Below are 25662 nucleotides of genomic sequence, written 5' to 3' on the forward strand. Positions count from 1 at the left end.
AAGTCTCTATGTTAGAAAAGCTCTTCGCATATCATAAATGCCAAATAAACATTTGTAAGTGAAGAAAACTATTCTATGGTTTCTACTATGGATATATTAAGAGATGGCTGGCACAAGATTGCTAAGTAGCATCATTGTCTAAAACGGAACTAGATTCTCTGGGTATCCGGTCCATTGGTGGTACTCACACGTGGCCTCAAAGGAACAGAACTGCCCCACAAATCCGTGGGAGTCTTCATTTACTTCTAGAAAGGAGAAGTAAAATGGACTATTATTCTGATGCAGATATTTAACGAATCCCACTATCACCCTTGCCATGTCGCCTGTCCTTTGGTATTTTTCCATGCTGTAAGCTATTCCTACATCAGAAGATGAGTCCAAGGTTAACCATGATACCGGAACCCCATCTGGACCCAGCATACAGGCTGCTGGCAGGGCTCCTGTACAGCCCTTGATGTAACGCCAGCTCCTCTCATTCTTCCCTCACCTCCAGTTATCATTTACCAGCCCTGAATAAGAGACAACCAGCACGGCATTCTTAAAGTTGGGAGTTTCACAGTAGAAAACAAAAAGAAAGACAAAAACATTCATTCTCACCCCTGTAATTTCTAGGTGCTGTCACATTCTAGAGATCCCAGGGACTCTTCTTGTCTAACGACCCACCATTGCAAAGTTGTGTATTTTGACCACTGACAACTTTTATTCATCCCAAAGAATGAATTCATCCTCTTTTCATTCCAAAATTCACTTATGTGAATAACAAAAATGTACAAGGAATGGCAATTATAAATGATGAGCACATGTTTTTGTCTCTCAAATTCATCATCTGGGTGGCCTGACTCAGCTCAGCTTCCAAGCTTGCTTTTATTGGATTCATGGAACTTCAGGGTATTCTCCATAATAAAGAGGACTGCTCTCGATTGCTTTACCTTCAGTGACATTGAAAATGCAGCCTCATGGACACAGGAAGTGGAACATGACACTCTGGGGACCGTTGTGGGGTGGTGGGAGGGGGGAGGGATAGCATTAAGCGATATACCTAATGCTAAATGATGAGTTAATGGGTGCAGCACTCCAGCATGGCACATGTATACATATGTAACTAACCTGCACATTGTGCACATGTACCCTAAAACTTAAAGTATAATAATAATAATAATAATAATAATAACAATAATGCAGCCACTCATCCCCTCACTGAAACTTTCTTGAAGACATGGGAAGAAAGCCAAGAAAGCAATAGTGTCAGACTTGGAGTTCTCTACTTACACTGCTCCCACCTGATTAATACATCAATGCTTAGTCGTTATCAAACTTGAATTTACCCCACAATCTGCTGGAGTCTTTGTCACACCTCAGATTTCTCTACATCTCCCAGCCCCCAGAGTTTTTGTAAATTTACAGTTCTAGTGAGCTCTCAGGTGATGCTAATAATATTAGTTGATGACTCAATTTGAGAAGCACTGCTGCTTTCCCATTTCTTCAGACTCGTTATCTTGGATTTGGAGTATCTGTTTCCAGTTTATGATCTCACATATTTCAAAACTTCTTGTGATTTTTTAGTTTCTTTGGAGAACATACAATATAGGTTTGTGTATGAATCCATGTTGTCAGTCATCTCCTGTTTAGGATGGTGAAAGGTCAGATCATTCAATTGAACTTTTTCTTCACCTCTCACTGATTGTAATTATCAGAAAAATGAAAGTTCAAAAGAAAATTTTACCAGTGGCCCATGATGGCTGCAGGTGGGCACACGGATAATAAAACCTAGGCTTATAAGCTACTGCTGACCTCTTGCATGTGTAAATGGTTTGTTAAATATTTCACTGACAGGTACTGGTTATAAAACTGCTTATGAGATCCAGAAAAGAGACAGGATGAAATCAGCCAGCTTCCACCAGGTCTTAAGATGCCTCAACTTTCTCCCTACTCACTCAACTGCACACTTACTTTCTTTTATATATAGCATCACCGAGAACCCAGCAGAATCAGAAGATTGCAACAGTTGCTTCTCTCCCTGCTTCTCTCACCTCCTGGGCCCTGTTATATATACTGTGCCCCCATGTAACCTCCTGTGTGACACATTCTGGGATGTACTGAGTCTGTGTCTCTAGGATTAAGTCCTTAAACTTGGATCAAAATAAATTTAACTGTGATTTCTCTAAATTTTAGTGCCTACTGTTTTACCAGACACATAGAATCTATAGTTTCCTAGAATCTACAGTGTCCAGGGCTTGGGCAAGATACTTTAGTGAATATAAACATTAATGAGACATTGCCTTTTCCCAAACCTACAGGATATCAGCCTATTCAAAGAGTGACACTGACTTTAAAGTCAAAAGCCTACAAAATAGAATGAAATAACTGAAATTTTGGCAGCACTCTGGGTAATTTATGTGGTGTTAGGCTTATGGGTTTGAAAAAAGAGACTGGTGATCACATTCTGGCAAGCCACAAACTTCATGGGAAGATGAATTTCTGTTTCTTGGGGGAAATATAAACAATAAGTGTGAGAGTTTTAGCAGTGAATATTAATATTATTTTAGAAAAAAGAGAAAATAGTGTAACTAATTTTAAAGAAAACTTCAAGAATTTGTGACTGTTTTTACGAATGGAAGTTCCTGAATTTGGCCAAAACCAAAACTTCCGTGAATTTAAAATAGTAGATGTTTTAAAAGACCCGATTTTTAAAAAATGACTGAAAATAGCCAAGGAAATATTCAAGAAATTATGAAAAGAATATGAAAGTAAACTAGAAGAAAACAAATGGAACTATCTATAAAAATGAAAGCTATATATAATGAAATGGAAAACAAGACAAAGTGTAAAGGATATACAAAAACCAAAGTTCATTTTTAAATGGCAAAAACAGAAAGAGAAGAGAGAAAGGGATAAAATTCTGGTAAGGCATTTTAAGGAAATATGAGAGACAGAGAAAAAGTAAAAATAAAAAAATAAGCATAGAGTATGAGAGATGAGAATGGAAACAGAGGAAAGAACAAAAAAATTATAATAGAAGATTATATACTACTCAAAGGCAACATATTTATTAAGAAAAGAAATGGATGTTATCCCTCAAAAATAAACTACCAAATTTGACTTTCAAAAACATAGAAAACCTCAACAGACTAATATAACATATCAGAAACTAAATTTAAAATCTACCATTTAAAATTTGGGCAAGTATTATGGCCTCCAGCTCCACCCATGTTGCTACAAAGGACAATATTGTATTCTTTTCTGTTGCTCTGTAGTATTCCAGGGAATACATGTACCACGTTTTTTTAATCCAGTCTAGAATTGATGGCACCTGGGTTAATTCCATTTCTTTCCTATTGTGAACAGTGCATAAATGAGTATACAAATGCATGTATCATTTGGGTAGAATCATTCATTTTCTTTTGGCTATTTACCTACTAATGACATTGTTTGGTGGAATGGTAACTCTGTTTTAAGTTCTCTAAGAAATTTCCAGTCTACTTTCCACAGTGGAATAATCCTAAGCAAATTAATGCTGTAATTGAAAACCAAATATCACATGTTCTCACTCATAACTGACAGCTAAGCATTGACCATACATGGACATAAATGTAGGAAAAGTAGACGCTGTGGACTACTAGAGGGTGGAGACAGAGGGGCTGGTTAGAAAACTATTGGGTACTATGCTCACTACCATGCAGATGGGATCTGTCTGTACTCCAAAATTCAGCATCATGCAATATTCACATGTAACAAATCTGCATATATACCCCTTGTATCTAAAGAAAAAAATTAAAATTAAAAAATAAGAAGTAGCCAAAATCAGATTATTTTACATTTAAATTGCACACAAGCCAAAACAAACACATAATTTTAATATTATGCTTTGGAAAGAGAAGAAAAGTTCCTAATGTCAAATCTGTTAAAAAAATAACAAAAAGGGACTTATTGACCATATTCTCTTATGAATACATATATAAAAATTCTGCATAAAATATTCAGTAGCATATCAAAAGAATGTGAGCACTTCCCAGATGGCCAAATAGGAACACCTCCAGTCTGCAGCTTTCAGCGATTTAGACGCAAAAGATGAGTGATTTCTGCATTTCCAACTGAGATACCTGGTTTATCTCATTGGGACAGGTTAGACAGTGGGTGCAGCCCATTGAGAGCGAGCCAAATCAGCATGGGGCATCACCTCACCCAGGAAGCAGAAGGGGTTGGCGTATTTCTTCTTCCTAGTCAAGGGAAGCCATGACAGACTCCACCTGTGAAAATGGCACACTTCTGCCCAAATGCTGCACTTTTCGACAGTCTTAGCAACCAGCAGTCCTTGAGATTCCCTCCCATGCCTGACTCAGCGGGTCTCAGACCCATGGAGCCTTTCTCGCTGCCAGTGCAGCAGTCTGAGATCAACCGTCAAGGCTTCAGTCTGACGGGGGGAGGTGCATCCACCATTGCTGAGGCTTGAGTAGGTAAACAAAGTGGCCAAGTAGTTTCAACTGGGCGGATCCCACCACAGCTCAACCAGGCCTATGGCCTCTATAGACTCTACCTCTGTGGGCAGGGTATAGCTGAACAAAAGTCAGCAGACTACTTCTGCAGACTTAAAAGTCTCTGTCTGACAGCTTTGAAGAGAGCAGTCATTCTTCCAGTATGGTGTTCGAGCTCCGAAAACAGACAGACTGCCTCATAAAGTGCGTCCCTGACCCCTGTGTAGCCTGACTGGGAGACACCTCCCAATAGGGGCCTACAGACACCTCATACAGGAGGTTGCCCCTCTGGGATGAAGCTTTCAGAGGAAAGATCAGGCAGCAATATTTGCTGTTCTACACTACTTCCTGTTCTGCCAGCTTCACTGGTGATACCTAGGCAAAAATGGTATAGAGGGACTTCCAGCAAACTCCAACAGACATGCAGCTGAGGGGCCTGGCTTTTCAAAGAAAAACTAACAAACAGAAAGGAATAGCATCAACATCAACGAAAAGGACATCCACAGCAAAACCCCATCTGTAGATCACCAACATCAAAGATCAAAGGTAGATAAAACTACAAAGATGGGGAGAAACCAGAGCAGAAAAGCCAAAAATTTCAAAATCTAGAGCACCTCTTCACCTCCAAAGGATTGCAGCTCCTTGCCAGCAATGGAACAAAACTGGATGGAGAATGACTTTGACAAGTTGACAGAAGTAGGCATCAGAAGGTTGGTAATAACAAACTTCTCCAAGCTAAAGGAGCTTCTTCTGATCCATTGAAAGGAAGCTAAGAACCTTTAAAAACTGTTAGACGAATGGCTAACTAGAATAAAGAGTGTAGAGAAGACCTTAAATTACCTGATGGAGCTGAAAACCTTGGCACAAGAATTTCCTGATGCATTCACAAGTTTCAATAGCCAAGTTAATCAAGTAGAAGAAAGGATATCAGTGATTGAAGATCAAACTAATGAAATAAAGTGAGAAGACAAAGTGAAAGAAAAGAGTAAAAAGCAACAAAAAAGCCTTCAATAAATATGAGACTATGTGAAAAGACCAAATCTATGTTTGATTGGTGTACCTGAAAGTGACGGGGAGAATGGAGCCAAGTTAGAAAACACTCTTCAGGATATTATCCAGGAGAACTTCCCCAACCTAGGAAGGCAAGCCAACATCCAAATTCAGGAAATACAGAGAACACTACAAAGATACTCCTTGAGAAGAGCAACCTCGAGAAGAGCAACCTCAAGACACATGATTGTTAGACTTACCAAGATTGAAATGAGAAAAAATGTTAAGGAAGCCAGAGAGAAAGGTCAGATTACCCACAAAGGGAAGCCCATCAGACTAACAGAGGATCTCTCAGCAGAAAAGCTACAAGCCAGAAGAGAGTGGGGGCCAATATTCAACATTCTTAAAGAAAAGAATTTTCAACCTGGAATTTTGTATCAAGCAAAACTAAGCTTCATAAGTAAAGGAGAAATAAAATCATTTACAGACAAGCAGATGCTGAGAGATTTTGTCACGACCAGACCTAAGAGCTCCTGAGGGAAGCACTAAACTTGGAAAGGAAAAAATGGTGCCAGCCACTGAAAAAAACACGCCCAATTATAAAGACCATTGATGCTATAAAGAAACTGCATCAAGTAGCGGGCAAATTAACCAGCTAACATTATAATGGCAGGATCAGTTTCACACATAAAAATATTAACTTTAAATGTAAATGGGCTAAATGTCCCAATTAAAAGACACAGACTGGCAAATTGGATAAAGAGTCAAGATTCATCAATGTGCTGTATTCAGGAGACCCATCTCACATGCACAGACACATATAGGCTCAAAATAAATGGATGGAGGAAGATCTACCAAGCAAATGGAAAACAACAAAAAGCAGGGGTTGCAATCCTAGTCTCCGATAAAACAGACTTTAAGCCAGCAAACATCAAAACAGACAAAGCAGGCCATTACATAATGGTAAAGGGATCAATTCAACAAGAAGAGCTAACTATCCTAAATATATATGCACCCAACACAGGAACACCCAGATTGATAAAGCAAGTCCTTAGAGTCCTAAAAAGAGACTTAGACTCCCACACAATAATAATGGGAGACTTTAACACCCCACTGTCAATATTAGACAGATCAATGAGACAGAAAGTTAATAAGGATATCCAGGATTTGAACTCAGCTCTGCACAAAGTGGACCTAATAGACGTCTACAGAACTCTCTACCCCAAATCAACAGAATATACATTCTTCTCAGCACATCACCCTTATTCTAAAATTGACCACATAATTGGAAATAAAACACTCCCCAGCAAATGTAACAGAACAGAAATCACAACAAGCTGTCTCTCAGACCAGAGTGCAATCAAATTAAAACTCAGGATTAAGAAACTCACTGAAAACTGTACAACTACATGGAAACTGAAAAATATTTTCCTGAATGACTACTGGATAAATAATGAAATGAAGGCAGAAATAAAGACGTTCTTTGAAATCAATGAGAACAAAGAAACAATGTACCAGAATCTCTGGGACACATTTAAAGCAGTGTGTAGAGGGAAATTGATAGCACCAAATGCCCACAAGAGAAAGTAGGAAATATCTAAAGTCGACACCCTAACATCACAACTAAAAGAACTAGAGAAGCAAAAGCAAACAAATTCAAAAGCTAGCAGAAGGCAAGAAATAACTAAGATCAGGGCAGAATTAAATGAGACAGAGACCCAAAAAGCCATTCAAAAAAATCAATGAATCTAGGAGCTGGTTTTTTGAAAAGATCAACAAAATTGATGGACCTCTAGCAAGAAGAGAGAAGAATCAAACAGATGAAATAAAAAATGATGAAGGGGATATCACCACCAATCCTACAAATACAAACTACCATCAGAGAATACTATAAACACCTCCATGCAAATAAAATAGAAAATCTAGAAGAAATTGATGAATTACTGGAACCATACACCCTCCAAAGACTAAACCAGGAAAAAGTTGAATCTCTGAATAGACCAATAACAGGTTCTCAAATTGCGGCAATAATTAAGAGCCTACCAACCAAAAAAAATCCAGAACCAGAGGGATTCACAGGCGAATGCCACAAGAAGTACAAAGAGGAGCTGGTACTATTCTTTCTGAAACTATTCCAATCAATAGAAAAAGAGAGAATCCTCCCTAACTCTTTTGATGAGGCCAGCATCATCCTGACATCAAAGCCTGGCAGAGACACAACAAATAAAGAGGATTTTAGACCAATATCCCTGATGAACATCAATGCAAAAATCCTCAATAAAATACTGGCAAACGGAATCCAGCAGCACACCAAAAAGCTTATCCACCACAATCAGGTCGGCTTCACACTTGGGATGCAAGACTGGTTCAACATATGCAAATCAATAAATATAATCCATCACATAAACAGAACCAAAGACAAAAATCTCATGATTATCTCAATGGATGCAGAAATGGCCTTCAACAAAATTCAACAGCCTTTCATGATAAAAACTCTCAATATGCTAGGTATTGATCGAATGTATCTCTAAATAAGAAGAGCTATTTATGACAAACCCAGAGCCAATATCATACTGAATGGGCAAAAATTGGAAGCATTCCATTTGGAAACCAACACAAGACAAGGGTGATCTTTCTCACCACTCCCATTTAACATAGGGTTGGAAGTTCTGGCCAGGCCAATCACGCAAGAGAAAGAAATGAAATGTATTCAATTAGGAAAAAAGGAAGTCAAATTGTCCCTGTTTGCAGATGACATGATTGTATATTTAGAAAACCCCATCGTCTCAGCCCAAAATCTCCTTAAGCTGATAAGCAACTTCAGCAAAGTCTCAGGGTACAAAATCAATGTGCAAAACTCACAAGTATTCCTATACACCAATAACAGACAAACAGAGAGCCAAATCATGGGTGAACTCCCAATCACAATTGCTACAAAGAGAATAAAATACTGAGAAATCCAACTTACAAAGGATGTGAAGGACCTCTTCAAGAACTACAAATCACTGCTCCATGAAATAAAAGATGACACAAACAAATGGAAGAACATTCCATGACCATGGATAAAAAGAATCAATATTGTGAAAATGGTCATACTGCCTAAGGTGATTTATAGAGTCAGTGCCATCCACATCAAGGTACCAATGACTTTCTTCACAGAATTGGAAAAAAGTACTCTGAAGTTCATATGGAACCAAAAAGGAGCAAGAATAGCCAAGACAATCCTAAGCAAAAAGAACAAAGCTGGAGGAATCATGCTGCCTGACTTCAAACAATACTAGAAGGCTACAGTAATCAAAGCAGCATGGTACCAAAACAGATATACAGACCAATGGAACAAAACCCTAGCCTCAGGAATAACAACCATGTGATTTTTGACAAACCTTACAAAGACAACAAATGGGGAAATGATTCCCTATTTAATAAATGGTGGTGGGAAAACTGGCTAGCCATATATAGGAAGCTGAATGTGGATCCCTTCCTTACATCTTATACAAAAATTAACTCAAGATGGTTTAAAGACTTAAGTGTAAGACCTAATAGCATACAAACCTTAGAAGAAAACATAGGCAATACCATTCAGGAAGAGGCATGGGCAAAGACTTCAAGACTAAAACACAAAAACAATGGCAACAAAAACCAAAATAGATGAATAGGATCTAATTAAACTAAAGAGCTTCTGCACAGCAAAAGAAACTATCATCAGAGTGAACAGGCAACCTACAGAATGGGAGGAAATTTTTGCAATCTACTCATCTGATAAAGGGCTAATATCCAGAATCTATAAAGAACTTAAACCAATTTAAAAGAAAAAAACAACCCCATCAAAAAGTGGGCAAAAGATTTGAACAGACACTTCTCCAAAGAAGGTATTTATGCAGCCGACAGACACATGAAAAAATGCTAATTATCACTGGTCATTAGAGAAATGTAAGTCAAAACCACAATGAGATACCATCTCATGCCATTTAGATGGTGATCATTAAAAAGTCAGGAAACAACAGATGCTGGAAAGGATGTGGAAAAATACAAATGCTTTTACACTGTGGGTGGGAGTGTAAATTAGTTCAACCATTATGAAAGACAGTTTGGTGATTTCTCAAAGATCTAGAACTAGAAGTACCATTTGACCCAGTGATCCCATAACTGGGTATATACTGAAAGGATTATAAATCATGCTACTATAAAGACACATGCACACATATGTTTATTGTGGCACTATTCACAATAGCAAAGACTTGGAACCAACCCAAATGTCCATCACTGATAGACTGGATTAAGAAAATGTGGCACATATACTCCATGGAATACTATGCCGCCATAAAAAAGAATGAGTTCATGGCCTTTGCAGGGACATGGATGAAGCTGGAAACCATCATTCTCAGCAAACTATCACAAGGACAGAAAACAAAACACTGCATGTTCTCACTCATAGGCGGGAATTGAACAATGAGAATACTTGGACACAGGATGAGGAACATCAGGGCCTTTCAGGAGGTGGGTGGCTGGGTGGCTGGGGGGCTGGGGGGCTGGGGGAGGAATAGCATTAGGAGAAATACCTAAAGTAAATGATGAGTTGATGGGTGCAGCAAGCCAATATGACACATGTATACCTATGTAACAAACCTGCACGTTGTGCACATGTATCGCAGAACTTAAAGTATAATAAAACAAAAAAGGTAAAAAAAGTGAATAGGAACAGTTTGTTTTAGAAAGGCTAGAATGGCTTTGATTGGAAGATCTTTTAGTGTGATAAATTAAAGGAGGAGAAATTACATGAGTATGTAAGTTGCCAAATAGGAAAGACAAAAATGAAAGATTATAAAATTTACTCTCCATTATAAATATAAGTTCTATGAAAGTAGGAACAAGAGGAAAATGCTCTAAACATGTAAAGACAGAATCAAATGTAATTCTAAATATATGTTTTTATTGCTATTTTATTAAAATCAGGAATGAGACAAGTATAAAAATATTATTATTGTTAGTTGGTATTGTTTCCTTAGGTTGCACATTATGCAATAAGTCAAGAAACTAAAAACCCTTACAAATATTGGCAAAGAAGCAGCAAATAACTTTGTTTGTAGATTACAGTATTATGCATTGAGAAAATCCAAGAGACTTTGACAAAAAACAAAAACAAATAACACCCTACACAAACAGGATTTTAAAGAATAGTGTGACATATTTGGAAATCAAAAATACAAATGAAAAGCAATAACAAAATAGTAATTCTCAGAAATAGAAAAGGAAAAATAATTTAATAATCTTAACAAATAGTATAAAATACCTAAAAGTAAACTTAATGGAAAATCACATAATTTACTACAGGAAAACACTTAAATTTTTACAAGATGGCATAGAACAGAAACTGAAAAGAGTGAGAAAAGGACCATATTTCTAGATGACAAGATGTAGTACCACAAAAATAGTAATCTTTCCACAACTATCTTTTAGACAATACTAACCACAATTGCAATAGTTAGTTGGGGTAGTTGTTGGGGAACTGGAAAAATTAACTGATGTTCATATGGCTCTTAAGTGTATAAGAAAATAGGAAAGTAAGAAAAGTATTGGTGAAGGGTGATTTTCTTTATTAGATATTAAAATTTACCACAAAACAATGAAATAGCTTAAGAAAAGACTAGAAACAAATACAGTAATAGATACAAAAATATGTAAAGGTTATATGACAAAATAGACATTTATGTTTCAGTAGTGGAATGACTTATTTAATAAACAGTACTAACGTAATTAGCCAGCCATAAGGAAGAAAACTATAAAAGAATGTTATTTCATGCTATTCAAAAACATTATAAATAGAATGAAGATTGAAATGTCAAAAGCAAAAATTAACTCACTGTAAGACAAAATAAGAAATCACTTGCATGATCTTGGAGTAGGAAAAATCTTCCTAATTATTAACTAAAGAAAACAAAACCTCGGAAGTCATAGTGAAAAATATAACATATTTGATTACACGAAAGTTAAAAATTTCTTCATGTTAAAATCTCCATCAATAAAATAGAAAATAATTCTAAATTGGGCAACAAATTTGTAGCATATGCCTTGTGTTAGTATCCCTAGTATCCAAAACACTTACAGAATTTTTAGAATGACACAAAACCCCAGTGTAAACATGGTCAAACAATATAAACAGTTCAGAAGTAAACCCCAAGTAACTGATCAACATATGAAAATATAATATATTGACTATCACTAGTCATGGAAATGCAAATTAAATCTACAATAAGATGCCATGTTTCACCCACCAGTTTGGCATAAATTAAAAGACGGATAACATTCAGTGCCAGAGAGAATGTGGGGAAACAATTCTTCCACACATTGCTAATGGAAACAAAACTGGAATCCTTTGGGAAGGTAATCTGGCAGTGCTTACTTATGATAAAATAAACTCTGACTTGGAGATATCCCTTTTGGAAATCAATTGTATTGAGAAAAGTTTCCAGGATGTAAAGACACGTATATGAGGACATTTTTTGAAGCATTGTTTGTACTTGCAACAAATTATGAACAATTTGAACCTAACTGCAGGAGAAAGACTGACTAAATAGCGTTGTATCAGCTTTGTGGAATGCCACAGTTATTAAAACGAATATATTAGTGTTGTATTGATTTTCCCAAAGGGATGCCCATATGTCAAAGGCAAATTAAAAAGTGATGACAGGATATATTCCCTGTAATGGGATGGCTGGGTCAAATGGTATTTCTTGTTCTAGATCCCTGAGGAATCACGACACTGACTTCCACAATGGTTGAACTAGTTCAGGTCCTTTGTAGGGACATGGATGAAGCTGGAAACCATCATTCTCAGCAAACTATCTCAGGGACAAGAAACCAAACACCGCATGTTCTCACTCATAGGTGGGAATTGAACAATTAGAACACATGGACACAGGAAGGGGAACATCACACACCGGGGCCTGTTGTGGGGTGGGAGTGAGGGGAGAGATAGCATTAGGGGATATACCTAATGTTAAATGAGGAGTTAATGGGTGCAGCACACCAACATGACACATATATACATATGTAACTAACCTGCACGTTGTGCACATGTACCCTAAAACTTAAAGTATAATAAAAAATGAATAAATAAATAAAGTGATGACAGGAGATATCATCAATGCATGTTAATATGCACAAGGACATTGATTACCCCAAAGGGTAGGAAATGAGGAGAGGAGGGGAGGGGAAGTGAGAGGTTATTACCTTCTTAAAATCATGTTAAATTTTTCCCTTGTATAATCAGCATATATTATCATTGTGATTAAAAACCAACAAGAAAAAAATAATTTTTTCCTAGATAAATTCTGTATCCCACCCTAAAAAGTTATTATTCAAGATCAAATTGACTTTCAGCACTGAAAGTAACATGGTATACTATGGAATCTGAGAAGTTGAATGTAATTCAAAGTAAATTGCAGCATATTTTATTCTTTCCTTTTTTCTTTTTTTTTGGTCATCTATGTGTCCTGTGGAACTTTTATATTTTAATATTTTTGTTTATTGACTCACTTTATCAAAACTAGCCTTGTTCAAAGCAATGCATATATGAAGTTATGGTTTGATGCTATAGTTACGATGCTAAAATACACATAATAAATACAAAGTTAGTGAAGTAAAAAGAACTATTTGGCTTCCTACAATTATTTAGCATATCACACTTTGAAGAAATTGGACCATGGATTAAATAAACTAAGCATTCATCTTCGATTCCAAATTGTCAGAAAGCCAGGAAATCAAAAGAGCATCCTTAGGGAAGGTGTTAGGCTCTGCCTGGCTCTCACCCCCTTTACCCCTTTGTTCCTCAATCTAGGGTCACTTTGTCACTTTCTATATTCCAATCCTGACCCAGTTTGCACACTAGTCTTGACTTCAGGTGGCTTATTACTATTTGGAGGCTCAGCGCCTATACCCACATGAAGTTGGGCTGGCAATGAGGCTTCAGTTCACTAACCAGATTTGCATAAAATACATACAAAAAGGGGAAGTCTTTAGGGCAAAAAAATAGAACCAGGTTTGTATTACTATTTCAGCTTAATAGTTTATTCCTTATTTCAGCTTAGTAGTTTATTCCAATTACCATAATGGCTAATTATGGTAAATACTATTTAAAATCATGTGCTATGTACTAAGTCTTTGATGTACAATATCTCATTTAAACCTCGTGTAATCCTCTGAAGAATGTCCTGTTATTTTTCCCGTTTTAACACATGATGAAACTCAGAGAAGGGTCTATGGTTACTGTCAGTCCATTGAACTTTAATTCAGATTGGGCAATGCTTTAACGTCTGGTATCCAGCAGCTATATGACTTAATATTTCTCAGTGTCATTTCCTTGTCTCTAAATTGGAGACATTAATGGTCACTTCGTAAGATTGTTGTAATGATAAGTCACTAACAAGATGATTGCTTCCAAATAGTTGACACACAGTAATTATGATTCCCTTCTCTGGTTCCTGCAAAGTAACCTCCTGGTTCTTGTTTTTTTGTTTGTTTGTTTAAGACAGAGTCTCACTCTGTTGCCCAGGCTGGAGTACAGTGGTGTAATGTTGGCTCACTGCAGCCTTGACCTTCTGGGGCTCAAGTCATCCTCCCACCTCAGCCTCCTGAGCAGCTAGGAGTATAAACCTGCACCACCATGTCCTGCTAATTTTGTTTATTTTTTTTGTAGAGATGAGGTCTCACTATGTTGCAGAGGGTAGTCTCAAATTCCTGGGCTCAAGTGATCCTCCTGCCTTGGCCTCCTGAAGTGCTGGGATTACAGGTAGAAGACACCATGCCTGGCCAAAAGAGGAAATTTTTACTGGTAGACTTCTGCTTTGGTTTTTGTTTCTAAGTCACTGTTCTGATATCTCAGACACCCAACTTTCCCTGTAAATTTGCCTCCTCTCAGCCCCTGCAGGTGACCCCTGCAACTTCAAAGGACCCTTAGTCTGTGAGTGTCAGCCTTATCATTTTCTTCCTCTACCCCCTCCACCCCTTTTCCTAAATGAATCATGCTTTACAGGAAGGGTGGGAACACATGGCACCCTTGCCAGGTGTGAAGTACTTAAGGAGTCTTTTAAAATACTCACATTTCCTTTCACTCTATAAAAGCAGCCCTGGTGTCTCAACCAGTCAGTTCCTTAGGCCCTTTGGACCAACCTGGTTCCACCAGTCTCTATCTGTGTGCCTACCTGCTTTTGAGGCTGGATAATAGCCATCTGATACTCAGGCCAGGAGTCCACTAGCACCTCCATGTTGAAGGGGTTCCTGTGATTTATGTGGTACACAGAGCCGTACACCTGAAGGAGGGATGGAAAGACTAGGAGAGCCTGGGATCCTCAGAGATGGAGATCTGGATGTGAAGAGAAAGAGAAAAACAGAAGTCAACAGACAGTACTGTGACCAAGTCAGTGATGGTGAGATGAGCAGCATCCCTAGGACCCTTCTGATTGGCACGAAGTCACCAGCAAGTAGGCAGAACTCACAGGTTCATGTCCTTCTGATACCAAAGAGCTACTGTGCACTAGCTGGGCACTTGGCAATGCTTTTAGCACTTACATTGTATGGATTTATTTAGTGTCCACAACAATTTTAAGAGGTAGGCGCTAATATTGTTCCTATTTCCTTGATGAAAAGACCAAAGGTAAAGGCACAGAAAGGTAAAGAAACATGCACAAAGCCATCTGACTCTCTCACTGTTCCCTCACCTTCAGGTACTCAGGTATGCTCCAGGCCAAGGGTTTGTATAGGGCCAGCAGCTTCTGGGAGTTATTCAGTAGAATCATTTTGTGGGACGCTTCAGTCCTTGAGCCATTCAAGAAGAAACTCTGAAAAGATAATTAGATCCCATCAGTCAATTTTGGCTTTTGTTGCCATTGCTTTTGGTGTTTTAGACATGAAGTCCTTGCCCCTGCCTATGTCCTGAATGGTATTGCTAGGCTTTCTTCTAGGATTTTTATGGTTTTAGGTCTAACATTTAAGTGTTTGATCCATCTTGAATTAATTTTTGTATAAAGTGTAAGGAAAGGATCCAGTTTCAGCTTTCTACATATGATTAGCCAGTTTTCCCAGCACCATTTATTAAATAGGGAATGCTTTCCCCATTGCTTGTTTTGTCAGGTTTGTCAAAGATCCGATGGTTGCAGAAGTGTGGTATTATTTCTGAGGGCTCTGTTCTGTTCCATTGGTCTATACCTCTGTTTTGGTACCAGTACCATGCTGTTTTGGTTACTGTAGCCTTGTAGTATAGTTTGAGGTCAGGTAGTGTGATGCCTCCAGCTTTGTTCTTTCGGCTTAGGATTGACTTGGCAATGCTGGCTCTTTTTTGTTCCATATGAACTTTAAAGTAGTTTTTTCCAATTCTGTGAAGAAAGTCATTTGTAGCTTGATGGAGATGGCATTGAATCTATAAATTACCATGGGCAGTATGGCCATTTTCATGATATTAATTCTTCCTGTGCATGAGCATGGAATGTTCTTCCATTTCTTGGTGTCCTCTTTTATTTCATTGAGCAGTGGTTCATAGTTCTCCTTGAAGACGTCCTTCACATCCCTTGTAAGTTGGATTCCTAGGTATTTTATTCTCTTTGAAGCAATTGTGAATGGGAGTTCACTCATGATTTAGCTCTCTGTTTGTCTGTTATTGATGTATAAGAATGCTTGTGATTTTTGCACATTGATTTTGTATCCTAAGACTTTGCAGAAGTTGCTTATCAGCTTAAGGAGATTTTGGGCTGAGATGATGGAGTTTTCTAAACATACAATCATGTGATGTGCAAACAGGGACAATTTGACTTCTGCTTTTCCTAATTGAATACCCTTGATTTCCTTCTCCTGCCTGATGGCCCTGGCCAGAACTTCCAACACTATGTTGAATAGGAGTGGTGAGAGAGGTCATCCCTGTGTTGTGCCAGTTTTCAAAGGGAATGCTTCCAGTTTTTGTCCATTCAGTATGAAATTGGCTCTGGGTTTGTAAGAAATAGCTCTTATTATTTTGACATACTTCCCATCAATACCTAATTTATTGAGAGTTTTTAGCTTGAAGGGCGTTGAATTTTGTCAAAGGCCTTTTTCTGCATCTATTGAGATAATCATGTGGTTTTTGTCTTTGTTTCTGTTTATATGCTGGATTACGTTTATTGATTTGTGTATGTTGAACCAGCCTTGCATTCCAGGGATGAAGCCCACTTGATCATGATGGATAAGTGTTTTGACGTGCTGCCGGATTCAGTTTGCCAGTAGTTTATTAAGGATATTTGCATTGATGTTCATCAGGGATGTTGGTCTAAAACTCTCTTTTTTTGTTGTGTCTCTGCAAGGCTTTGGTATCAGGATGATGCTGACCTCATAAAATAAGTTATTTTGAGCCTATATGTGTCTGTCTATGTGAGATGGGTCTCCTGAATACAGCACACTGATGGATCTTGACTCTTTATCCAATTTGCCAGTCTGTGTCTTTTAATTGGAGCATTTAGCCCATTTACATTTAAGGCTAAGGTTGTTATGTGTGAATTTGATCCTGTCATTATGATGTTAGCTGGGTATTTTGCTCATTAGTTGATTCGTTTCTTCCTAGCCTTGATGGTCTTTACAATTTGCCCTGTTTTTGCAGTGGCTGGTACTGGTTGTTCCTTTCCATGTCTAGTGCTTCCTTGAGGAGCTCTTGTAGGGCAGGCTTGGTGGTGACAAAATATCTCAGCATTTGCTTGTCTGTGAAGGATTTTATTTCCTTTCACTTATGAAGCTTACTTTGGCTGGACACGAAATTGTGGGTTGAAAATTCTTTTCTTTAAGAATGTTGAATATTAGCCCCCACTCTCTTATGGTTTATAGAGTTTCTGTTGAGAGATCCACTGTTAGTCTGATGTGCTTCCCTTTGTGGGGAACCCGACCTTTCTCTCTGGCTGCCCTTAACATTTTTTCCTTCATTTCAACTTTGGTGAATCTGATAATTGTGTGTCCTGGAGTTGCTCTTCTTGAGGAGTATCTTTGTGGCATTCTCTGTATTTCCTGAATTTGAATGTTGGCCTCCCTTGCTAGGTTGGGGAAGTTCTCCTGGATAATATCCTGCAAAGTGTTTTCCAACTTGTTTCCATTCTCCCTGTCACTTTCAGGTACACCCATCAGACGTAGATTTGGTCTTTTCACGTAGTCCCATATTTCTTGGAGGCTTTGTTCATTGCTTTTTACTCTTTTTTCTCTAAACTTCTCTTCTCACTTCATTTCATTCGTTTGATCTTCAATCACTGATACCCTTTCTTCCAGTTGATCAAATTGGCTACTGAAGATTGTGCATTCATCACGTAGCTCTCTCCCCATGTTTTTCTGCTCCATCAGGTCATTTAAGGACTTCTCTACACTGGTTATTCTAGTTAGCCATTCGTCTAATCTTTTTTCAGTGTTTTTACCTTCTTTGCTGTGTGTTCAAACTTCCTCCTTTAGCTCGGATAAGTTTGATCATCTGAAGCCTTCTTCTCTCAACTCAGCAAAGTCATTCTATGTCCAGCTTTCTTCTGTTGCTGTCAAGGAGCTGCATTCCTTTGGAGTGGGAGAGGCACTCTGAATTTTAGAATTTTCAGCTTTTCTGTTCTGATTTTTCCCCATCTTTGTGGTTTTATGTACCTTTGGTCTTTGATTATGGTGATGTAAAGATAGGGTTTTGATGTGGATGTCCTTTCTCTTTGTTAGTTTTCCTTCTAACAGTCAGGACCCTCAGCTGTGGGTCTGTTGGATTTTGCTGGAGATCCACTCCAGACCCTGTTTGTCTGGGTATCAGCAGTAGAGGCTGCAGAACAGCAAATATTGCTGAACAGCAAATGATGCTGCCTGATCATTCCTCTGGAAGCTTTGTCTCAGAGGGGTACCCAGCCGTGTGAGGTGTCAGTCTGCCCCTACTAGGAGATTCTTCCCAGTTAGGCTACTTGGGGGTCAGGGACCCACTTGAGGAGGCAGTCTGTCCATGCTCAGATCTTGTACTCTGTGCTGGGAGAACCACCACTCTCTTCAAAGCTGTCAGACAGGGACATTTCAGTCTGCAGATGTTTCTGCTGCCTTTTTCTTGGCTATGCCCTGCCCCCAGAGGTGGAGTCTACAGAGGCAGGCAGGCCTCCTTGAGCTGCGGTGGGCTCCAGGGTACTTTGTTTACCTACTCAAGCCTCAACAATGGCAGATGCCCTTCCCCCAGCCTTGCCGCTGCCTTGCAGTGCAATCTCAGACTGCTGTGCTAGCAATGAGTGAGTCTCCCTGGGTGTGGGTCCCTCTGAGCCAGGCACAGGATATAATCTCCTGGTGTGCCATTTGCTAAGACCATTGGAAAAGTGCAGTATTAGGGTGGGAGTGACCCGATTTTCCAGGTGCTGTCTCTAACAGTTTCCCTTGGCTAGGAAAGGGAATTCCCTGACCTGTTGCACTTCCTGGGTGAGGTGATATCTCACCCTGCTTTGGTTCATGCTCAGTGGGCTGCACCCACTGTCCTGCACCCACTGTCTGACAAGCCCCAGTGAGATGAACCTGGTACCTCAGTTGGAAATTTCAGAAATCACCTATGTTCTGCATCACCCATGCTGCGAGCTATAGAATGGAGCTGCTCCTATTCTCCCATCTTGGAACCGCCCCCCAACATTTCTTTTCTATCAGTTAGCTGGTAAAATCCTGGGTAGACCCCTCCCCATACTCTTTTAAAAAATTTTTGTAAAGTACACATAACAGAAAACTTACTGTTTAACCATAGTTAAGTGTACAATGCAGCGGTTTGTGATCATTCACAATGCTCTATAAGCATCACCACTATCCATTTCCAGAACATTTTTGTCATCCTAAACAGAAACTATATCTATTAAACCACAATTATTCATTCCCTCTGTCCCTAGCCCATGGCTAGGGATATATATACAAAATAACTTTCATTTTACTTTATGTCTTTAGGAGTTTGCCAATACTAGGTACTTCATATAAATGGAATTCTATGATATTTGTCCATTTAGGCCTGACTTATTTCACTTAGCATAATGTTTTTGAGGTTCACCTATGTTGTATCATGTGTCAGAATTACATTTCATAACTAAAATAATTTTCCATTATATATGGGAAATAAGTTTAAAGTTCACTGAAGAGAAATAATAAATTTGTGAATGATACTTAGTAAATATCAGTAGCACAAAGTCAGTGGTCACTGGGAAGACTATAGAAAAGCGATTATAATAAATAATGTGTAAAAAAGCAAAATATATAACTTGTTCATGTCTACTCAAAGTATGTATGCATGTGGACAAGGTCTTGAAGGGAATAAGTAAACATGAAAGTTGTTTTTGGGTGGCGAAAGTATGTGTGATTTCCTTCTTATTTCAGAATTTTCTTTGGTACCGTTGACGTTTTTATTTTTATGCAAGATTAAAAAAAATGGAAGGCACTAGAACCATAAAGATGAGAATTATGAAAACAGAATAAATGCTATTTTTCTTTATTTTTCTTTTTTCCCAGTAGTCCCATCAGCTATCAGATTTCCCCTCTTTTAAGAGGAAGAAAAAAGCTCCCTATGTATCATGATTCTTTACATGCTTAATCCTGTCACCCACAGCCATCAACAAAGAATGCAAGGCAGATTATTCGAAAGAGAATAGCAGTTGACATCCCATAGTGCCAAACCTGTTTTTAGACAAAAAAGACTTTACTGAGAGCCCTCATTTTTAAATGTACTTCAATGCATTGTTGTTCAACTGGAATGTTCCACTCTAAGTTATCTTTAGTAAGATTTTGCCATTTCCGTATGACTTTGCTGCCTCCGAGGCCTAATGTATAAGCCAGAAGGAACTCAGTTTTCCAGAAATTAAGGATTCAATTTTTACCTATAAACACTGGCTTTACTCTCAGGCTCTCTTGATTAACTTAGCCAATGATTTTTTTCCTCCCTATGTGCGCACACATACACACACACACAAAGGGGTAGAATACAAAAATCCCAGTGAATTGTCAAAAGTTAAATTTTATAACTCCTGTAAATTACTGCTTACTACCAGTTTCTTTCTGACTGAGTGAGATATAAATGGCATCTAACTGGATCCAAGCCAGTTAATTCCCAGATCAAATCCATTCCTAGACCCAGTCCATTTTCTGTTGCAACTCCAAACCCAGTTTGGATCAGAAATTTGCTCAAAGAAACTCAGCTCAAAACACAAATGTGTGAAGCTCCAAAATGTGAGATTAAGCTTACCTATGATTCTCAGCTGTTGCGAGAGACCAATGGACACAAATGGATCCTGCAGGTACCTTCCATGTTTACTCAGTGCTCCTGGGGATACTAGAAACTCCACTTCGGATTCGCTTCTGACATAATCTGATAAAATAAAAACTTCAGCTGAATTAAATTTAAAGGAATATAAGTGAGCAATGAACAATTTGTGAATCCAGCAGCCTTCAGAATCACAGCAGATTCGCAGAGCCTCCCGGGGTGCCTCATGGTCAAAACGAATTTATAGACCAAAAAAGGTAAAGTGATGTACAGGAATGAGAAGTGAGATACAGACACAGTGAGATTGGTAGCAACTGTGCATTTGCTTTATTTGAACACAGTTTGAACATTCAGCAGTCTATGAGTGGCTGAAGTATGGCTGCTGGGATTGGCTAACACTCAAGCATTGTCAGAGGTGCACACTACTAAATTAGGTTTTCAATTTGTCTGACTATTAAGGTAGGTTACAGTTCCCCCATGAAGACTCAGATGTAAAAGAACAGAGTCCTTCTGAGGCCATATTTAGTTTGCTTTAACAATTTGTGGCAAAATTCATTGAAAGGATTGTCTATACATGCTATCTCCAATCCCCTCCTAAACTTATCTAATTGGGATTTTGCTGCTACTATCCTACTGAAACACTTTTTAAAGCCTATGTTATTAAATCTAAGGGTTAATTATTGTTTCTCATCTTAATAGCTCATCCTTTAAAGAATTTTCTTCACTTGCTTTCCAAGAAAACACACTCTCTTGGTCTTCTTTTAACTTCACTTGTTACTTCTTCTCAGTCTCCTCTGTGGACCCTTCTTTTCCCCCCAATTTCTTAATTTTGGATCACCTCAGAGTTCAATAATTGGCCCTCATTTTTATCCACACTTACTTCCTGGTTATCCCATCTGATCCCATGCCTTTAATATCAATCTACCTGCCAATGACTAATACATTTATATTATTACTCAAACTCATTTCCAAACTAAAGACATATTTATCTAATGGCCTGTTTGACGTCTCCTGGATTCCCTCCAGTAGCCATCTCAAACTCATTATGTCTCAGATCAAACTCTTTATCCACCCTCTCCACCCAGCTTACTTTACCTGTAGTCTTTCTCAACTTAGTTGATGGCAACTCCATCTTTTCCCTTGTTCAAATGTAAACACTTGGGGTTATCCTTAAGTATCTTTTCCCCTCCCACTTTACATCCAATCCATTATGACATCTTGATAATTCTGGTTGGGGGAAAATTCTTCATGGCCTCTCACATTTCTGCATATCTTATGAGCAGAGACTTTGACAGTCTTTGCTCCTGACTAGCTTTTCAAAGATGTTTGTAAAGAGGACAGCTTGGAAGCTAGAGATACTGTTTTCTTCTGAAGCAGAGGGCAGGTTTGCTTACTGTTAAGTATAAAAAAGATAATGTCTTCCTCTGGAGCAAAGTTCAGATAGGTTTGCTTGTAGTTCACTATAAAACATCCATGTTCCCTAAATTTAGGGTTCCTTGGCTGCAACACACAACTATTGCATTTGCAACATTAATCTGCTGTTCTGTATTACCTCTGTAGGACTTGTGGAGCAAGGAAGACTGACACAAACACAAAAATCATTCTGCCCATTGAATGAATCATAAAATACTGTCTTTGACCCAGGAGGCTTGTGTCATCTGCCAGCATTTATGAAACTGTGTCCCAAGTAGGGTAAGCTTTTAGATACTTCAGAGCTCCTGGCAGTCTTTTCTGGATGGAGAATGTCTTTAGTCTTTTCTCAATGGAAAAACAGAATGCTCCTTTTAAAACAAAAGCCAGATTTTGTTATTCCTTTGTGCAACCCCTGCTACTGCAGGGGTAACACATAGTCTCATTCAGAGAGACACAAATTCCTTATAACAGCCCTCTAAGTTCTCCATGACTTAGACTACAGTAACCTCCCTGACATCCCTGAGTGGGAGGCGCCTGGCGGTTTCGCGCTTTCCCCGCGTTTTGATTGCGCCAGAGCAGCGCGCTGGAGGGAGCTGAAGGGCAAATATCCCGCCCCGGTGCCTTGGTGTGTGGCACTTGCTGCCATTCTGCCGCTGTGGGGTGAGCGGCGGTGGCGGGACTAGCATTCAGGCGGGATCCGTTGGCAGCATCAAAGAGAGCTCAACCCTGATGATGCAGAAGCCCAGACTCCAGCCTACTGCAAGTTCCAGAGCAGGCTGTACCCGCGCCTGCGTGAGCGCTAGAGGGACTTGGCCTGCTCCGCAAATGATCCAACTTCTCGGACGCCCTGGCGAACACAGACAATGCCAGCCTGGATAAGGAAGTGGCCAGCACTGCTTAGGCTGTGTTCCCAGGACGCGCATTACTGAGTGTGGAACTTTACCCTCCTGATGAAGACGCCAGAGTTGTGTATCCCCAAAGTGATGATCAAAGAAGTGCTTTGTATAGGGCTTGAGAAACATCTTTCTGTTTAAGAACAGAACGTCTTACTATCTAAGAAACTGAATAGAAGGAGATGCCTTCAGTATTGGGTGTTTGAAAAGTTGGTCAAAGAAGGGGAGAAGATGGTTGATTAAGTGGGGATGGTGACAATTATTTTGTAACTCATAGAAGGACAGATGTTTATGTAAAAGTTGATGGTTTTGATGGAATAATCATGAGCATGTTTCTGAAATTAATGTGAAATATAGAGAGACCCCTGAAATCACTGCTTAAATTACACCAGTCTTGTGGTGCTTGGAAAGAGAAAACTTTGGAAGTATAATTGTAAAAATAATATTATATAGAAAAAGAGAAGAGAAAACTTAAGGACAGCTTTCTCAAATCGCTGTTATTCTTGAATCATCTGAAAGCAGTATACATGACTGGCACCAATATACATCAGGGAGTAAACCATTGCACAGGAGACTTGATTTTCTTTTCATTATAGAATCTGGAGAAAAAAAGCTATGAAAAGCAAGAGGTGGTAGAGAATGGTGTTGTTGAAATTGCCTGACATCACTGGAGATAATTTGTCCTGGAAAGAAGTGCTCCTTAGGGAGGAGCATCTGCACATTCCATTAGAATAAAGCACCTGGTGGGCCATATGAAGAAGTCTGGGTTTTGTTTTAAATGTGAAATTCATTTTAAATGAGGATTTGAAGCAAGGGAGTGATATAACATGACATATTTTAAAAAATCACTCTGGCAGCTGCGTGGGGGACAAACTCTGGGAGGACAAGAGGAGATGTGGAAGGGAGAAGGTGACTAAGAGTCTGTCCCAGGATTGCAAAGATTTTGGAGCCCAGCCTCAGGTGGTAATGGTGGAGGTGTTAGAAATGGTTGGATTCCACATATATTTTCAAAGGCCAGCACATGGAATTTGCTTATGGATGTTCCATAAATAAGAGAAAAAGAGGGCTCAGTGATGATTCCTGGGCTTTTGACTTAAGCAACTAGAAGGATAAAGTCTCCATTAACTGATATGGGGAAGACTGAGGAAGGAGACACTGTGTATGCCAGGATTGGGGCGTGTGTGTGTGTGTGTGTGTGTATCAGTAATTCTACTTTTGACCTATTGACGTGGAGATGCTAATCCATGCCAGCTAAAAAATAAGGAGGGAAGTGGACATTCAACACATGAGGGTGAATGCCCAGGGAGCCTTAAGTAGGGGCCAGAGGGTTAATCTGGGAGAGAAGAACATAGATCAAAATAAAAGACACATGGAGGGAGAAAGAGAGGGAAGCTAGGACTTATGATGGTAACAATGTTGTTCATTAACTGAGTAGTCTTTATTTTTTTTTTTTTTGAGACAGAGTTTTGCCCTATTGCCCAGGCTGGAGTGCAGTGGCATGATCTCAGTTCACTGCAACCTCCACCTCCTGGGTTCAAGCGATTCTCATGCCTCAGCCTCCTAAGCAGCTGGTATTACAGGTGCCTGCCACCGCGCCTGGCTAATTTTTGTGTTTTTGGTAGGGACGGGATTTCACCATGTTAGCCAGGCTAGGGTAGAACTCCTGACTTCAGGTGCTCTGCCCGCCTCAGCCACCCAAAGTGCTGGGATTACAGATGTGAGCCACTATGCCAGGCCTGAGAAATTGCCAAGACCAGCTCAGACATGGATACCCTAACCCAGTCACACTAGAGGAATTAAAGACACACACACAGAAATATAGTGTGTGGAGTGGGAATCAGGGGTCTCACAGCCTTCAGAGCTGACAGCCTCAAACAGAGATTTACCCACATATTTATTAACAGCAAGCCAGTGATAAGCATTGTTTCTATAGATTATAGATTAACTAAAAGTATCCCTTGCAGAAAACAAAGGAATGTGCCAAAATAGAGGGATGGGCTCTGGCTAGTTATCTGCAGTAGGAACATGTCCTTAAGGCACAGATGGCTTATGTTATTGCTTGTGGTTTAGGAATGCCTTTAAGCTGTTTTCCTCCCTGGGTGGGCCAGGTGTTCCTTGCCCTCATTCCAGTAAACCCACAACCCTCAGCGTGGGCTTCATGGCCATCACGAACATGTCACAGTGTGTAGAGATTTTGTTTATGGCCAGTTTTGGGGCCAGCTTATGGCCAGATTTGGGGAACTGTCCCCAACAAGAAATGTAATTAAAGTACAGAGAAAATTAAAAGGGATAAGAAAGTTCACGGAGAGATATCAGAGCAAATGATAAATACAAAAGTCTGCCTTATTTCCCAGACCCCTTGTCTCTTAGGTGCCCTATATTTTACCTCCCAGTGAACCACTCTTGTCCCTTTGTGATAGCACTCCAAGCAGCACTGCCACACACCCAATTCCAGAACTTCCCTGCTCCTTGAGCCTAGGAATAGCCATGCTTCTAATTCCTCTTTATTTGCTCATCACTGGAGTAGCAACTGAACCACATGATTGGAATAAGTAACGTGATGTCATTTTTGGTAGCAATCTTCCATTTCTTCCTTATGTATAAAATTTAACCTCACAGAGAAACTAACTGCCTAGAGCTATGGGTCCAGAGTAGAGCT

General features: G+C 39.2%; 1 pseudogene; it reads right to left on the reverse strand.

Moving 5' to 3' along the window:
* Positions 1-138: 138 nt before the first annotated feature.
* On the reverse strand, positions 139-15256 carry LOC129008440 (glycine N-acyltransferase-like protein 1; annotated as a pseudogene).
* Between the last annotated feature and the right edge of the window lie 10406 nt (positions 15257-25662).

The sequence above is a fragment of the Pongo pygmaeus genome, chromosome 9 (genome assembly GCF_028885625.2).
Source record: "Pongo pygmaeus isolate AG05252 chromosome 9, NHGRI_mPonPyg2-v2.0_pri, whole genome shotgun sequence".
Taxonomy (NCBI): Eukaryota; Metazoa; Chordata; class Mammalia; order Primates; family Hominidae; genus Pongo; species Pongo pygmaeus.